This window comes from Dryobates pubescens, chromosome 10 (assembly GCF_014839835.1).
Source record: "Dryobates pubescens isolate bDryPub1 chromosome 10, bDryPub1.pri, whole genome shotgun sequence".
Taxonomy (NCBI): domain Eukaryota; kingdom Metazoa; phylum Chordata; class Aves; order Piciformes; family Picidae; genus Dryobates; species Dryobates pubescens.
The window spans coordinates 7,953,689-7,972,676 of NC_071621.1; positions in this window are offsets into that span (position 1 = coordinate 7,953,689).

The following is an 18,988-nucleotide window of genomic DNA, read 5'->3' on the forward strand; positions in this document are numbered from 1 at the left end:
TTAGCATACTACCTTTTTTGAGTTGGTTTCTGTTATATTTCATCTGCCTTTCACTAGTTTTCTCTTTTCATCATAGAAGAAGTGATATTATGTCCTTACATAATAGTATCTTCTAGCTCCTGAAATACTGATCATACACTCATGAGATTTATCATCTGCTGCTTTTTCCTAACTCTTCTGTCTCACTTTTCCCCCAGTCATATTTAGACTTCTAGAATCTGTCTTCCTAATTCAGTGCTTTGTAAATGCAACTGTAAATGTGCCCAAATTTAGGATTTAAATCCTAATATGAAATGATGGCTCAACAAGAAGAGGAAGTGCTAGAGTTACAAATAAACACAGCAGTAATTAATCTACTAATAACTTCCTTGCATATTTTAAAAGATCTAAACCAGTCTGGTACTCAGTGACATGTTCAACCACTGAAGACATTGCAACTGCACTGTGAAAAAAATGTGGGCTCTCCCCAGACGCAAATATAATGTAAATACAAATTTATACACATAGAAGCTATGTGCAGACTTTCATGTGCAATCTTATTTGCTGCAATTCCAATTAATGCTATTTTGCTGGAAGAAAATCATGAAAACTGGAGCCATTAATCATAGAGAAAACAGGGTCACTAACACATCTGACCTCCACAGTGCTGACAAATATGAAATGTGAAGGCAGTAATTCTGGATGTTGCAGGGCTGCTGATTGCAGAGCCTTCATGCCTTATAGGAATCCTGAGATATGCCATTTATTCTGCAATATCTGAAAAGGGCTCTGGCACCTTGTTTTAAATTCTCTTCCTTCCCTCATTTAACTTTCGTCTGACCAGTTCCGTTAGCAAAGTCTGAGACACCTGTCTCAGTCCAGAAGTTGGGAAAGAGACTCAGTTCTTTTTATTCCTCTGTGTGAAATTAAGGCTCAAATGGGGTGTCAAATATCAAAAGCAGGGCTATTTATTAAAGAATAAACTAAATGAAACAGAGGAAAGGAGAAATGGAAGAGAGAGAGGGAGGGAAAATTGGTAAAAGTGAGAGAAAGAAATTGTATTACCACTCCAAGGTGCCTCTCCGTCCTCAGCCAGAGGACAGGAGGGAGAGAGAAATGTCCCAGGGTTTGTGTTTCCTTGCCAGCTTGTGCTGTCCAGGTCCTTTTCAGCTTGTGCCTTTTTCAGCCAGATGAGAGAATATAGAGAGGTCTGAGCAAGTTCTGTGATGTTTTTTCCCTCCTCTGAGCAGCCTCCAGTGTGTACTGGTTTGCTTTTTTCTCTTACAGCAGGCAAAACTTAGGGCTTTTTTACAGTTTATTAATCGCAGGTCCCTTGGCCCCTCACCTTAGTTGCATTATCTTCCAGGTGGAGGAGGACTTCCCCTACCACTGGGGGAGTCCTTTGACCTTGCAGGAGTCAGGCACCAAAATGGGCCTCTGCCTGCCATCCCCTCCCCCACCACCCCACTTTGCCTCCCACCTGTTCACAACAAACCCTGGGCCTTATCAGATCATGTTTATCATTTTGTGGAAAATTAAACTTGTAGTGCTAAGGCCAGTCAAAAAGCCCAACTGGCTGGTACTCAATCTTTTTGTAGTGTTTGATGTAACTGCTTGTCAAAATTGAGAAAGGCGTTGTAGGTTACTGCAGGTACAGAATAGTGTGAGCATCCAAGACGAGCTCTTCTGGATGAGCTACCTTTTCAGGGATCTTGAGGAATGATAACAAAGAAGGCCCAGCAGAAAAAAGGGATTCTATTCTATCATAATAGATTTGTTAATTTCAGTTTCAAAATACAAGATTCCTCAAAGGGAGAATCTGACGGTCTGTATCTTGAGCAAGCACTGAGCATCACATTTCAGAAAGCAAGACTTCACTGAGATTTCTCAGTCTGGGCTAAAATTTCTGTAAATGAGCACCTGATAGGAGACATTTATTCTGGACTGAAACTAACAGAAACGATGTTTGCACTTTTTTGGGGGGTTGTTTTCTCCTAGACAAAAGAAATAGACTTTGTGCATAGACTTACTTAGCATATTGTTCTAGTTAGATTCCAAAGTGGGTCTGCCCCCTCCCCCCGACCCACAGACAAAAGTGCTCACACACAGACACATTCAAATAAGCAAAGTGTACAGCATGTCCCTTTATTGATTCCCAAATGCATACCAGCCTGAATGTAATTACAGAAGTGAGGGTCCAGATGCTACTGCTTTTGCCCATTGCTCCTGTGCCTGATCGGAGGCCAGTAGGCATGATTCTTCACAGGTGTATGTGTGGGGGCAAGATACCCCTCTATCATAGCTGCCTGTGCTCCTGGGGAGAAGTCTCCCCTTTTATTGCATGTTGGTCCCTGCACATTGGGCCAGAATATGCCACCTCCACATACATAAGAGCGATGGTTCCTGCGCCTCTGCTAGGTTTGGGGGGAGGCCACAGGCACTGATGGAGGTCATTGTTAAAGTTCCAGCTGTTGTTTACCCAATTGTCTTTACTTGCTTTCCTAATCAGCCTTGTCTTCAAGACTCCCTCCTGCCAATTCCTTATCTCAGAGCAGTGTGCTCTGCCTGCACAGTTGAAAATATTATTGGGCCAATCAATTAGACTTGCTGTTTTGTAGCTCATGATGTGCACTGAGGAAGTTTCCTTTTTGGACCTCTGGATTTCTGCCAAATAAACTTTTTTTGGCATAGAGCATACATAGAAGATGAAGGAAAAGGACCATGTACTGATTCTTTAAGCTGTACCAGAAGCATATACAGGCTCTAAGGAGGCAAAGAAAGATGGAAGTTTAACATGGGAGAGGCAGACTGCAAACCCTGATTTAGGTGGGTTTCTTAATTAGGAAAAAAAAAAATATATTCTTTGTTGGCTTGTTTGGTTTTTTCCCCTCCTCATTTCCCCATTAGGAATGTTATATTATGGGAAATTGGAGAGGGACTTTTTACAAAGGCATGTAGTGAAAGCATGAAGAGTAATGACTCTAAACTGGAAGAGATAAGATTTAGATTAGACACTAGGAAGAAATTCTTTGCCATGATAGTGGTGAGGTACTGGAACAGGCTGCCCAGAGAAGTTGTGGAGGCTCCAACCCAGGAAGTGTTCAAAGCCAGATTGAATGGTGCTTTAAGCAACATGTTATAGAAGAAAGTGTCCCCACCTATGAGAGGGGTGCTGGGACAAGATGGTCTCTAAGGTCTCTTCCAACCCCAACCATTCTATGATTCTATGAAAGTGGCTTTTCTCTTATTCCTTTGCTCCAGAAGGTGCTAAATTGCTATTTATTGTTGTGTACAATGTTTTAAACATAACAGGAATAAATCCTTAAGACTGAGTTGCATCAGAACTCCAGTGCATCCCTCTATGGTGTTTCCAGCTGTAAAAGACAATGTACAATCCTGTCATACTCACCTTTGTAAAAGATAATTTGTCCTATCCATTTAAGATTAGGCCACTGCAATGGTTTGGAAAAATCAGAGACTGATACTCCCCGCTACCAGAAATCATGAATTTATGGCATTTTTACAACTGTAGGGCATTGCCATCCTGGTCAGGGGATTCTGGGACGCTCTCTCACTTTCTGGGTCCCCGGTGTGCAGGTGTCTGATGCTTGGTTTTGGGACTTCTGGATGGTATTTTATCTTTCCCTTTATTTCTGTTTTACATATGCATTGATGTAACATGATACTTTTGTAGTGGAGGAGTAAATATTCTGTGTAAGTCAACTAGAAAAAATTCCCTTCCCTTTTTTACCTCCCTGTCTTATCTCTTGGTGAGAGGGGAGGGAAGAGGCAGGAGAGGGAAAGGTGGGTGAGCACTAGAACCATAACAGCCATTCATGCTGCAGATATTCAAAATGAACAATTTCTGCCCATTCACATGAAGCTCCATCACACTTCTTGCCCAGGCATTTGGCATGACCCTGCTCCCTCTGGAGACCTCAGCACTCCGTGTCCTAGGACAGGAACATCCTGTTCTGGGAACAGCTTTTCATATTCACCTTTTTCATGCCAAGTACTTATTGAAAATAACAACAACAACAATAGGGAATAGGAAAAAATACAACTAGTCAGTCATACTCACAGTGATAGCATGCATGCACTACTTTAGACAATTAATTAACTCATTAATAACTCTGAAGGCTCTTGAAGGGGTCATTATGGTTTTATGAGCTCTCTGTTCAAATCCTTTTTGGGAGAAATGATTAGTCCATAGAACTCAAACTCCGCTTTGTTATATGCATGTCATTTGTTCTTAAATGTCAAGAGAGGCTTTCCTGGAAGCTTGATTGTATTCTTTTAGCATGTGGCAAAAGATTAGACTGATACAAGCTTCGAGTGTTATCACTAAAGTTGATTATGTTGTGGAAATTTCAACCTCTGATTACATGTGGTTTACATACATACACAGAATTACATACATACATAGAATAAACCAGGTTGGAAGAGACCTTCAAGATCATTGCGTCCAACCCATCAACCAATCCAACACCACCTAAACAACTAACCCATTTTATTAATAATTTGTTCCACTTCAGTATTATGTCCTTAGATGGTGATTTTCAGCAAATAATATGCTTCTTATGCATGTTTCAGGTAAGCAGATTTTACACTAGAAACAAATTTGGAAGGGAAATTTTCTGGTCAATATTGACATTTGTTTGCAATAGAAGTAGATCTCTCTATTGCCGCTTTTCAAGCATCTTTATTATCATGTCCATTCTTGGAATTAAGAACTTGACCAGGGATATACTTATGTATTGTATTGCTAAGTGATACAAATACTGCTCTTGCACTGAAATTACAATAAACACTATTCATTCACGAGCTGCAGTCTAAAACCTCTACTAAATATTGCAGATCCAACTCCATATCAGTAATTGTTTTTACTAAATAAAACCTTTTTTTGTGTGTGTGTGTGTATGTGAGAACAGCAACCTGCCAATGATTTTGATATTCTTAGAAAATGATTCACATTAGTGGATTTTTACACATTTGTAGGAATGCCAGCATAGAGAGAGGGAGTATCTCCCACAAAAAAACCAGAAGGTAAGAATTTTAAAACTCCAGAAGCATATTAGGAAATATAACATGAACATTAGCAACTCACTGTGGACCAAACTTGTCTAGAGGTATGTGCTATATACCAGGTACAAAAATGTATTTGCTTGTGTGTCAGTGTCTTAAATTAGAACTGATAATGTTATTACTACCCTTTCTTGTTGTAACACATCTTATACTATACATACATGACGAAAACAATGAAAGTCTCTCTCTTATGACAAAGATTTCAGCTTAGCCCTACTAAGTGCTTGGTAGTGCATGAACATTCTTACTGTTTCCTTTGCCCCATAGAATGATTTTTTCTTTCAAGGATGTGAAGATTGGTGGGGGGGTGTGTTGTTTTGGTTTGTTGGCTGGTTGGTTGGTCGGTTTGTTTGGGTTTGGTTTGGTTGTGAGTTTTGGTGGTTTTTTCCCTCTATAAAATCAAGGAAGAACAAGGGATCACAGTATCACAGTATCACCAAGGTTGGAAGAGACCATGATGTGGAGAATTCTGGAGAATTGAATACATTAAAGACTTCAAACCAACAAGAACTCAGTGTCAGTTATAGGCAAACACACTAGGCATCACTAAATTGCCTAGTCCAGCTTCTGAATAATACAGGCACTACACCTGAACAATTTGCCTCTATTCTGAGATGAATAGCTTGTATTTAGCTAAACAGAAGTATCACTAACCCTTAAAAACTTTATGAAGACATTGCTACCTCAGTATTTTCTCACAGTGGCTCATCATACTCACTTTTGATGCTTTGCTACATCGTAAAGTTGAAGTTCTATGTATTTTGCACAATTTCTACTGAGGTTTTACATTTTTACTTCTTCTGTTCATATTCCTCTGCAATGTATCAATGCACCAAATAAAGATGACCCCTTCTAAGACAGAGACTAGGGAATAACTATTCTATCTGCTCTAGATGACATTGCTCAGTCAGGAGATAAGATGATCACCAGATCCATCTCCCTTCCAACCTCAGATATCCTCTGGTTCTAAGAAGTACATCCATGTGGTACCAAACGGTCAGGGTTTTCTGGAGCATGAAGTGAAACTGTCTCATCTCAGTGGCAGTTTCACAGATCCACTATCTGATGTATGATTCTTCCTTGTGACTCAAATGACTGTTTAAGAAGACAGCCCATGTTTTAAAAGCTCAGAATGCGACAGTTACGTGGTAGGCAGAGATTATTTGGTGGTCTGTTTGACCCTCATCTGTGAGGGAGAAACTTACCCAAGGATGCAGGTTGCTGGGCACATTGTCATGAGACAGGCAGAGGTAATGCTGGTTTTGGAAATGAGTTGTGAATCTGAAGGCACTTTTCAGAACCTACCCAAACGTGAAATCTTGGCTCTCTAAATGTAGCAAGCTCACAGGATTGGGTGAGATTTTGAGAAACAAGATATTCTCAAACCATTACAACACTGAGTGGCAATTTTGTTTTTTCCTAAAGAGAAGTAAAAAAGGTTAATAGTAATGGGTTTTTTTTCAGTTGAAGTTTAAATAAGACAAGGGGCAGGGAGAAGTGAATCATTGAAGGGAGAAAAGTATTAACATTTCAGCTCTGGTTGAGCTGTGACATTTCTCTTTCACTCCAAAAATGCAAGTAAAAAAAATTAAATATGCAATAACAACATAAAAGAGTCTGAGTTAAAATAAATAAAATTATTAGAGAAGAGATAACTGAGAGGGAATCTTATTGAAAGAGGTCAGTCTCCTTCTAGTGGTGCCCTGTGATAGGATGAGTGGCAAGACAAACTGCAGCACAGGAAGTTTCACCTCAACATGATGAAAAACTTAGTTTTGGGGTTTTTTTATTTTGTAAGGGTGATGGAGCATTGGAATAGGCTGCTCAGAACGTTTGTGGAGTCCTCTTCTCTAGAAGCTTTCAAAACCTGCCTGAATGTGTTCCTCTGTGGCCTGCCCTAGGTGAATCTGCCCCAGCAGAGCTATTGGACTCAATCTCCAGTGGTGTCCTCCAAACCCTACCATTTTATGATTCCATTCTCTTCCATACTGCTCAGTATGAAAAGAGGGAATCCACATTTCTGTGCTAACAGAGAATCACAGATGTTTCTAATTCTCAACAAGTTATTATTGCACAGTAAATTAGCAAATACAAAAGTGCCCTGGTGAGACCAATCTGGGGCTCCCCAGTTCAAGAGAGACAGGGACCTGCTGGAGAGAATCCAGCAGAGAGCCACAAAGATGATTAGGGGACTTGAGCATCCTCCCTAATATGAGAGACTGAGAGACCTGGGACTTTTTAGTCTTGAGAAGACTGAAAGGGAGTCTCTTTTTGGTGGTGCACAGTAATAAGGCAAGGAACAATGGATGCAAACTCGAACGTGGAAGGTTTGACCTCAACATGAGGAGAAACTTCTTTACAGTGAGGATGACAGAGCACTGGAACAGATTACTTTGGAGTCTCCTTCTCTGAAGACTTTCAAAACCTCCCTGGATGCATTCCTGGGCAGACTACCCTAAGTGATCCTGCTTTGGCAGGGTAGTTGGACTTGATGGTCTCTGGTGGTCCTTTCCAACCTCTAACATTCTATGATTCCATGAAAATAAAGAATACAGTGGAGTATTAGTTGGTATTTATTTACAATAATTTGTTTCAGGGACATTGCTCACATGGTTCCTAAACTTATTCCTTGCAAACATTTGTCAGGAAAAATTAAAAACAGTCTAAAATTTAAGTACAAGACAAGTACTTTTTCTAGCAGTTAGCTTGGCATATGTAGATTCTTCAAAGCCCATTATATCCAGAATTGGTCAATTATATGTCTTCCCTCTGGGTAATTGAGTGCAAACTCTATCAGAGTTATAACTCACTGATGTTTGACCTATGTGTCATCAACACACTGTAGGGTTAGAATACATATACATAGAATAAACCAGGTTGGAAGAGACCTTCAAGATCATCGCGTCCAACCCATCAACCAATCCAACACCGCCCAAGCAACTAACCCACAGCACCAAGCACCCTGTCGAGTCTTCTCCTAAAAACCTCCAGTGATGGCGACTCCACCACCTCCCCAGGCAGCCCATTCCAATGTGCAATCACTCTTTCTGTATAGAACTTTTTTCTAACATCCAGCCTGAATCTCCCCTGGCGCAGCCTGAGACTGTGTCCTCTTGTTCTGGTACTGCTTGCCTGGGAGAAGAGACCAACATCCGTCTGTCTACAACCTCCCTTCAGGTAGTTGTAGAGAGTAATAAGGTCACCCCTGAGTCTCCTCTTCTCCAGGCTAAGCAACCCCAGCTCCCTCAGCCTCTCCTCGTAGGGCTTATGTTCCAAACCCCTCACCAACTTTGTTGCTCTTCTCTGGACTCGTTCCAGCAAGTCAACCTCCTTCCTAAACTGAGGGGCCCAGAACTGGACACAGTACTCGAGGTGCGGCCTAACCAGTGGTTCATCCATTGTAAACATCTACATCTTATATCCTCCACAATGGAGGGAAATTGACATACCCAGAAGTATAAATCCTCAAAGCAGATACAGAGACATTCGAGTTTAAAGGCTCAGCCTTCAGCATTATAAACTTTCATCCCTGTCTGACACAGGAGCTTAAGGTGACTTGCTCAGACGCAGATACCCATTAGAGCTGATTCCCAGCCAAAGTATCCCCTCTCCTATTTCCTTTCAAAGTATCACCTGCAAGGATAAAACTAGCATTTCATGCCAGCTGCTAGATTAATTAAAAGATTTGAGAGATGACAAGTTGTAATTTAACTGTTAATTACGTAATTGTATGCAGCTCAACAAATGTGTTAATTCATGTGAATTCACCCTGAGGCAGCATTGCTGTTTGGTTTTGCACACATACAGAGATTCCAGTTTGTTCCCCTCTATTCCAAGTTCTGATTGTTCTAGACTGTTACTCTACTGTTTATTAGCCTTCTACCATGCATAAGCAACCTGTCATCGACCAGGCAAATGAACCTGAATAAAATTGGCTCGGGAAAGCAAATTTTTTATATTTAATAAATCATATTCATATTTCATCATATTTCTGGCCAATAAATTTATATGACAAAAACAATAACATAACATAATATAAGCTAATTTCTAGTCAAGTCCCAAATGGCTTTTAGCATATGCAATTTCTAATTTATTTAACTCCAAATTCTGAACTCTGAGGGAAGAAAAAGTATCAAATGGCACTTGGAAGACCAGGTAATGGCCTACTTGAACTGTGACAGCTTTGGGACCTGGATGACAAATCTGAAATCTGCCTTGTAAACTAAAAGATGGAACACTGCATTCTAAGGCAATTCAGGCATGTAACAGGGAAAAAAAAAAAAGGTGTATTTTAATTCAGATATAAGACAAAGTTAGGAAAATTATTAGGAAAACAAGCAGTACATGCTAATTGCTTTGAAGCTTTTCAGAGTATATAAAGTTTAGTTCCACCTTAAAACCAAACAAAAATCTCAACCCCCCTCTTCACAATACATTTAAATTGTCTTCCCTTTGTGATTACCCCACTTAGAATAATTCATTAATCAGAGAGTGCTTCAAACCAGTCTATCAGAACAAGTTAAGAAAGTTGTCTGATTCTCAGAATTTATGTAGATCCAAAAGGCCTGTGTATTCTTTAAGCAAGCAGTGTCTCCCTCCATACTGTGCATTTTGCCTGAGCAGGATTCAGGCAAGAGAAAATTCATGGTCTTCAGCTCACTGGTATGAAATTTTGGGAGAAGACAAAATAGGTCCAGAGACCTGAAGGATCTAAATTAAAAAATGGGTTTGGAGCACTGCTTTAACTGTTGTGGAAACTTTTAGGAATAGAACACGCCCATATATTACACCAAAAAACAGAAAAAAAATTACATTATCCAGCTGAGTTATTTCAAGTGGTTCGTGTAAATTAAATGAGAGGAGGGAAAATGAGAACTGTGAGCACATAACCAATGCTTGGGTAACTCTCCAACACACACACTGTTGCCAAAGTGGTAAATCTAGGTAGTGAGCAGTTGAGCAGCCAGCAGTGGAGACAAAGACAGTCTGTCCTCTAATAGAAAAGCTCCTATGTATACACTACTGTGCAGAACAAAGCAATGATTTGTAGACCTCATAAACAAGATTTCATGAGATATCCTTGGGATCTTAGGTACATGCCTCCCACAGATTATGCTTCTTTAAATTCAAAGGATTAAGAAGCCCACAGAGGCCACAGGCTCTCTATTCTCAACAACTCAAAATTTTTCCAGTTCTTTCTCAGAGAGTATGGTAATGCCTTTCAACCTCAGTACCTGCTTGTCCTGCTTCACCTCCTCTCATCTTTATCACCTTCTTTTCAGCTTTATGACTTTTCAATCACAAACTGGCAAATACCACATTCCTGAGCTCAGCCATCCTTACATATGGTAATTTTTCCTTATGCCAATTATTGTTAAATGATTACAAAACTTTCCTCAAGTGGCATTAGAAATCATAGGTAGGGAACTAATGTTCATTAGTGATGCAACTTGAGCTCTCTTTGGTGTGCTTTTCTCCAGGACAGCAGCAGCAAGGAGTATTGGCCCAGACTCCAGATAATGAGAACCTCCCTTGGACTCATTGAGACTGCAGGGCATACCTTGGATGGGTGTGAGGAACAAGTATTCCCATGAGTCTAGCTTCAACTCTGATTTTTGCTGCCTTTCTAAGTGCAATAAAACAGAAAAAAATAACAAGGGACTCAGAACATCAGATTGGTGTGAACAGGACTGGTCTTGCCATAGTGGAAACCAAGCTAAATTGCTTGAGAACTGACTTACTGGAGCCCTTAAAAATAAAGGGGTCCAGGAGGGCTGGACCTGCTTCAAGAAAGAGCTGATGAAGGCTCAGGAGCAGGCTGTGCCAATGTGCCGGAAGAGGAGCCGCCGGGGCAGACGGCCAGCCTGGCTGTGTAATGAACTTTTAATAGAACTAAGGGAAAAAAAGAGGGTGTATAATCTGTGGAAGAAAGGTGAGGCAACCCATGGAATGTTTAAAGAGGTTGCTAGGGCATGTAGGAGGAAAATTAGGGAGGCAAAAGCATATTTGGAACTTAAACTGGCCTCTGATGTGAAGGACAACAAAAAGTCCTTCTATAAATATATTAATAGCAAGAGGAAGGGCAGGGACAACCTCCACTCCTTGGTTGACATGGAAGGAAATGTTGTAACACAGGATGAGGAAAAGGCAGAGGTACTTAACACCTTCTTTACCTCAGTTTTTACTAGCTGGAAAGAACGTCTACCAGACAGCTGGCCTGCAGAACTGGCAGAGGGAGCCAGGGAGCTGCATGGTTTCCCTGTGTTCCATGAGCAAGTGATAGGAGCTCTCCTCAGCAGCTTGGACCCCCACAAGTCCATGGGACCAGATGGGATCCATCCTAGGGTGCTGAGAGAGCTGGCAGATGAGCTGGCCAAGCCACTCTCCATTATTTTTCATCAGTCCTGGCTCACTGGAGAGATCCCAGCTGACTGGAAGCTGGCCAACGTGGTACCCATCCACAAGAAGGGCCGGTTGGATGAGCCAGGGAATTACAGGCCTGTCAGCCTGACCTCAGTGCCAGGAAAGATTATGGAGCAGGTCATCCTGAGTGCAATCACGCAACACTTAGAGGACGGCCAAGGGATCAGGCCCAGCCAGCATGGGTTTAGGAAGGGCAGGTCCTGCCTGACCAACCTGATCTCCTTCTATGATCAGGTGACCCGCCTGGTGGATGTGGGGAGGCCTGTGGATGTAGTCTACCTGGACCTCAGCAAGGCCTTTGACACCGTTCCCCATAGCAAACTCCTGGCCAAGCTGTCAGCCCATGGCTTGGATGGGAGCACACTGAGATGGGTTAGGAACTGGCTGGAGGGCCGAGCCCAGAGAGTGGTAGTGAATGGTGCCACATCCAGCTGGCAGCCAGTCACCAGTGGTGTGCCCCAGGGATCAGTACTGGGCCCCTTGCTCTTTAACATCTTTATTGATGATCTGGACGAGGGCATCGAGTCCATCATCAGTAAATTTGCTGACGACACCAAGCTGGGGGCAGGAGTTGATCTGCTGGAGGGTAGAGAGGCTCTGCAGAGGGACCTCGACAGGCTGGGCAGATGGGCAGAGTCCAACGGCATGAGATTGAACACATCCAAGTGCCGGGTTCTGCACATTGGCCACAGCAACCCCATGCAGAGCTACAGGCTGGGGTCAGAGTGGCTGGAGAGCAGTCAGGCTGAGAGGGACCTGGGGGTGCTGGTCGACGGTAGACTGAACATGAGCCTGCAGTGTGCCCAGGCAGCTAAGAGGGCCAATGGCATCCTGGCCTGCATCAGGAACAGTGTGGCCAGCAGGAGCAGGGAGGTCATTGTGCCCCTGTACACTGCACTGGTTAGGCCGCACCTCGAGTACTGTGTCCAGTTCTGGGCCCCTCAGTTTAGGAAGGATGTTGACTTGCTGGAACGAGTCCAGAGAAGAGCAACAAAGTTGGTGAGGGGTTTGGAACATAAGCCCTATGAGGAGAGGCTGAGGGAGCTGGGGTTGCTTAGCCTGGAGAAGAGGAGACTCAGGGGTGACCTTATTACTCTCTACAACTACCTGAAGGGAGGTTGTAGACAGACGGATGTTGGTCTCTTCTCCCAGGCAAGCAGTACCAGAACAAGAGGACACAGTCTCAGGCTGCGCCAGGGGAGATACAGGCTGGATGTTAGAAAAAAGTTCTATACAGAAAGAGTGATTGCACATTGGAATGGGCTGCCTGGGGAGGTGGTGGAGTCACCATCACTGGAGGTTTTTAGGAGAAGACTTGACGGGGTACTTGGTGCTGTGGGTTAGTTGCTTGGGCGGAGTTGGATTGGTTGATGGGTTGGACGCGATGATCTTGAAGGTCTCTTCCAACCTGGTTTATTCTATGTATTCTATGAAAAGCAGTTCAAAAATTTGAATGGAAATTTTGCACAAGTCCAGGCAGTTCCAGATCTGCACCAGCTCATCCTGCTGCAAAGTATCTCAGGTAAAGACAGTCTGCAGAAAAGACTATTTACATTCACTTTAGAATTGTAGAATATTTCACTCCTAATCTGGTTTTTTTTGCAAAGCAAAATTGGATGCTATATGTAGGGATGGATGTTAATCACTGAAGTGAGTGGTTCTGCAGTCCTGACTGCTTGCTTCTGTACCTGCAGTATAGACATAACCAGAAGAAATTCAAGAAAGATATTCTGTATCTGACTTTGCTCAGTCACTAGTCAGCCTTCTCTGAATTTACAATGAACTCCTAAGTGTGAGCTTTATTACCTGTAAGATCCACACTCAATTCAGCGGAAGGAGTGTCCCCCACATAGTTTCAGTCTTTGCCTCTTTCTGCAGTCAGTGCAGGCACTTTCAGGAGACAATTCCTCCCAGACTGAAAAAGGCATCTAAGAAGCCTTAACCCTGCAGGCACCAGCTCTCTCCCCTGATTGCAGAAAGGCTCTGAGTAACTATGGTACATGGAGATCAACTCTCAGATGGTTGAAGTGAAATATTATTATTAAATATTCTTAGTGGAGAGGAGAGGTAAGACTGTGCTTCATACCATGTAAATAGACAGTGACAGAATCAGGAGAAAATATTTACAATTTCAAGGACATTAACGAAGTAGTAATTAAAACAAATGGGTGTGATTTAATATCAGAAAATGGTTTGTGATTACAAAAATCCTGGTGTCTTTTTAAGGTTATATATTTTCTTAGATATATGAAACACTCTGAAAGTGCATTTTCTTAGTAGGTGTATATATTCTATATTTAATCTAACTGACTTTCACATCAAATGTATTTCAATGCCCAGATGCTTGGTAATAAGAGTCTTAAAGAAGCCTACAGTTTTGAAAGTATAAAAGTTTAAAGTAACTACTTTCTAAGACAAGTCTTAGTTTAGTAATTTCTGCACAAGAGAAAAAGCAGCTCACCTCACCAACACATCTACTCACAAACCCTTGCTGCATTGCTAACCCTCACTCCAGCTTCTGGCCATATAGTTATATAATGTACAAACTGACTATACAAACTGATGATTGTATTGACGATATTTAGAAAGAACTTCCTCATTGCAGCTAGAAATAAATTATTGTCATTATTTATTTCTTCATTTGTGAGAATTTACTCAGAAGAATCAGACTTCTCTCTATAGCAAAAGGGGACATAATTTACTTAAATTAAAAAAAAAAACAAAACCAACAATAATTTTGATTTTAGCCCCCCAAAATTATTGAGAAGCAGCTGATGCCAGTGGAAAGTTAATTAATATGACATTAGAAGATTATTTCCATTATTCCATGTTGGAGGAAGGAAATGCCAAGAGATATAGCACAGTATTCATGTATTTTATAAATACAGTCAGAAATTTTACATTATCGAAATTGAGATGACCATACCCAGCATTCCATTTGATCTGCAGGTGTTATTTTCAAAGTGGAATATATATCTTATACATAAGAAAATAACAGATAAACACTCAAATTTGGATAAAAGGAAATGAATTTTGGGAAAAAAAAAGAATCTGGAATCTCTAACTACTATGCCTTAAGTGGAATTTTCATCCTAGAGCTGTATATTTTCTCTAAGCATACAAAATGCTTCTGCCCAAAATGTGCTCACATCTTCCTCACATCATTGCCCTCTACAACTACCTGAAAGGTGGTTGTAGTCAGGGAGGGGTTGGTCTCTTCTCCCGGGCAACCAGCACCAGAACAAGGGGACACAGTCTCAAGCTGTGCCAGGGGAGGTTTAGACTTGAAGTGAGGAGAAAGTTCTTCACTGAGTGAGTCGATCATCATTGGAATGTGCTGCCCAGGGAGGTGGTGGAGTCACCGTCCCTGGAGGTGTTCAAGTGGAGATTGCACATGGCACTTGGTGCCATGGTCTAGTCATGAGGTCTATTGAGACAGGCTGGACTTGATGATCCTTGGGGTCTCTTCCAACCTTAGTTATACTGTGATACTGTAATCATAGAGGATTTACTGAATCATAGAATTTGGTTGGAAGATACCATTAGGACACAGTCTCAATGTGTACCAGGGGAGGTTTAGACTGGATGTTAGGAAGAAGTTCTTCATAGAAAGAGAGACTGGCCATTGGAATGTGCTGCCCGGGGAGGTGGTGGAGTCACCATCACTGGAGGTGTTTAGGAAGAGACTGGATGGGGCGCTTGGTGCCATGGTTTAGTTGATGAGATGGTGTTGCGTGGCAGGTTGGACTTGATGATCTCAAAGGTCTTTTCCAACGTGGTTAATTCTATTCAATTCAATTCAATTCAATTCATTTGAGAAAAAGAAATCAGGTTAAAAATCAGGCTCTGATAAAATAATGTCAAATGCATTCTAATAAAGAATAAACATTGAATATGCATTTGCAAGGAAGACAAAAAATAGAGGAAAACAGAAGAAACAAAATGCAAATCTTAATTTTAGGAGTCAACATATGGCATTGTTATAGCAAATTTCCAAATTCTGTTTAAAAAGGGCATGTTCATGTGATGAAGAGGTTATTCATTTATGAATATGACATATTTATTAATTATAAAAATATTAATAACCAATGAATCACTATTTTATATACATGTTCTAGTGCATGTTCATGAAATACATTCCATAAGTGGTTTAGTATTATAATTAGAACTCAATTGGAATATTTACAGAATCATTTTCTATTTATATCAACAAAGGGTGCAGTTCTGCCGCTTAGATGGCGACTCGATGGGGCACAGGCAGCTGCCAGCTATATACAGCGAATGTTTCTATGCGTCAGAGGTTACTGCTGGACGCGGATGCTTTGAACTGAATGTTAGTGAGTGGAAAGCACATGCAAGATACTTTGTATCTGTTGTTTGTAGCAAGGTTGTGTTCCGGCAGACTGCTGTCGCTGGACTGGTTCCTAGGCTGGTCTGGACGGCAGTGCTGGGTGGCAATCCTCTCTCCCTGGCAGTGGAGAGGAGATGGAACCTCGGCTTAGCTGGTAGGCAGGTTCCCTTGCAGGACTCGGCAGGTTCCCTCCAGACAATAGGGAGCGGTCCTGCGGGGTCAGCCCGGCAGGGCTGGTAGGGCTGGTCCCGGGACGGGGTTGGCCCTCAGAGTCGGCTCGCATGGCAGGGCGGGGTGACAGTTCCCCATAGGCAGGCTCAGAGGTTTCCAATCTGGCAGGGCAGCAGGCGAGGCTGGATCCGGTGGGGTCAGCCCTGCTGCAGTGGGCTCGGAGTGGCAGAGGTGGTGGAGGTGGTGGCTCTTCTCCCACAAGAGCGGGGTTACGCAGGCATGCGATCCTGCTTTCCAATCTGACACACAGGTTTGTGTCACTCTCGTCCGTCTGCGGCTTAAGGCTAACGCAGACCTGTGGACTGCCAGACTCCTCCCCGACAGCTGGACAGATCTTACTCTCGGGGATCCAGTCCTCTCAAGATACGGTGGGCTCTCCTGGTCGATGTGACTGGCAATGCAACACGAGCTTCTCAGGCTCAGTGAAGGTTTTCCCTCAGGAGATATTCTCAGGGCTAAGGCTCAATGGGCCTGCCTGGATGCAGGCGTCTTCTTGTCATGCAGAGGCTTCTAGTTTGCTTGCATGTATGAGAGAGAAGACTTACTAGCAATGAGCTCAATAGCAGAGGCTATGGCATGAGCTTTGGCTCTCTTGAGCAAGGAGAGAGAGCAATGTGAAAGGGGGAAAACTTGTTTATCAACTGCGGTAATACTTATATGTTCCTTGAGGCTGGATTTGACCAATGGGCACTCTTGTAAACAACTGGCTTCAGCCTATAGGAAGCATGAAGCTAGAATTATGCCCATACTTAGTATTAGCACAAGCATCCCATGCACTGGGTGTGTGCAGTGATCTGTGCTGGCCTGGCTAATGTCTTGGCTTTTGTCTCCCTCATGAAGAGGGGGAACTTGTCCACATGCTGGGACAAGATTCAATATCTGGGCATAATGTGCCTTCACCACAGTTCACATAATCACAAGTCTGAATATATTACAGATTAGCAGCATATAATTTGTCATCTGATATAGACATTCTTCTGCCACTGATAATGTCACCTACAGAAACCATAATTTAGTTTTAAGGAGCCATGTGAGCAAACTTCAAGTGCACATGCCCTTAGGAAGAACAATAAATTGTCAATCCTTTGTTTCCTGAGTCTACATATATAAAGTATCAGTCACAGAGTTGTGATTATGTCTGTACAAAATAACCAGAGACATCATGAAGTGAGATTTATCTGACCTAATGTGTGCGTGTAAATTGAGGTATCTAGGCTTCTGTTGCAGGCAAAGAAGAGAAATGAGTGTTTCTAGACTACTATAAATTTCCTTCCAAAGTAGCCATGTAAATAAGGCAAATAAATCACAACACAGTATGGCCCTTTTCAGCGTAAACACTAACTATAAAGAGTCCTGGGGGTGAATAGCTCAGAAGAGGCTGATGTCAAAACTGCAGCAAGTGCTAAGAGACACAAAAAAACCCAGTTGTGCATCTGAAAGGATGTTTTTGGATGCAGGCTCTCTAAAAAATAAGTAACAAATATCCACTGATAATGGTGATGACAAAGTTACTTTTTATGAGCCTGTATCTTCCTAGGAAGTTGTTACAATATTTCACTCAAGAGTGGTTGGCACTCAGAATAAAAATGGAAGCCTGAAGCAAGATAATGAGAGACTCCCCACCAAGGGCACAGTGTGGATCAGGCATCTGTCTCAAATAGTCAGTCAGAAACATCCTTACACTGAATGGCATTTGAACTCCTGCTCTTCCTGGAACTTAGGCACTTGAATGAGCCCTTGAATACATATGCATACGTTTATTTGGGCATCACATCTCTGCAGCTCAGTTAATTCCTTGCCTGCACCTCTCTTCTGAAACTACTGATCTGGGTTTACTGGCCTCTTTGAGATCTACATATCTATATATAGGTATGCCTACCTATGTGTGTAAGACACTGCTGGTAATCACAGAATCACAGAAACTTTCAGGTTGGCAAAGACCCTCAGGATCATCAAGGCCAACTGATAACCCTACTCTACAAGGTTCACCCCTAAACCACATCCCCAAGCACCACATCCAAATGACCTTTAAACACATCAAGTGGTGGTGACTCAACCACCTCCCTGGGCAGCACATTCCAATGTCTGACCACTCTTTCCATGAAAATTCTTTTTCTAATGTCCAGTCTGAACCTAATCAGTCGCAGCTGGAGGCTGTTCCCTCTTGTTCTATCACTAATTACATGTGAGAAGAGACCAGCACCAGCTTCTCCACAGTGTCCTTTCAGGTAGTTGTAGACAGCAATGAGGTCTCCCCTCAGCCTTCTCTTTTTCAAACTAAACAGCCCCAGCTCCTTCTGTTGCTCTTGATAAGATTTACTCTTCCGGCCCTTCATTAACTTTGTTGCCCTCCTCTGCCCTGGCTCCAGCACCTCCACATGTCTCCTGTATTGAGGTGCCCAAAACTGGATGCAATACTTGAGGTGTGGCCTCACCAGAGCTGACTACAAGAGGGCAATCACCTCCCTACTCCTGCTGGGCACAGCATTTCTGATACAAACCATGATGCTATTGACTTTCTTGGCCACCTGGGCACACTGCTTAGAATCATAGAATCATAGAATTGTTAGGGTTGGAAGGGACCTCAAGGATCATCTAGTTCCAACCCCCCTGCCATGGGCAGGGACACCTCACACTACATCAGGCTGCCCACAGCCACATCCAGCCTGGCCTTAAAAATCTCCAGGGATGAGGCTTCCACCACCTCCCTGGGCAACCTGTTCCAGTATCTCATCACCCTCATGTTGAAGAACTTATTCCTAATATCCGATTTGAACCTACTTATTTCTATTTTTTTTCTATTCCCCCTAGTCTTATCACTACCTGACACCCTAAGAAGTCCCTCACCAGCTTTCTTGTAGGCCTCCTTAAGATGCTGGTAAGGTCTCCTCAGAACCTTCTCTTCTCCAGCCTGCTTGC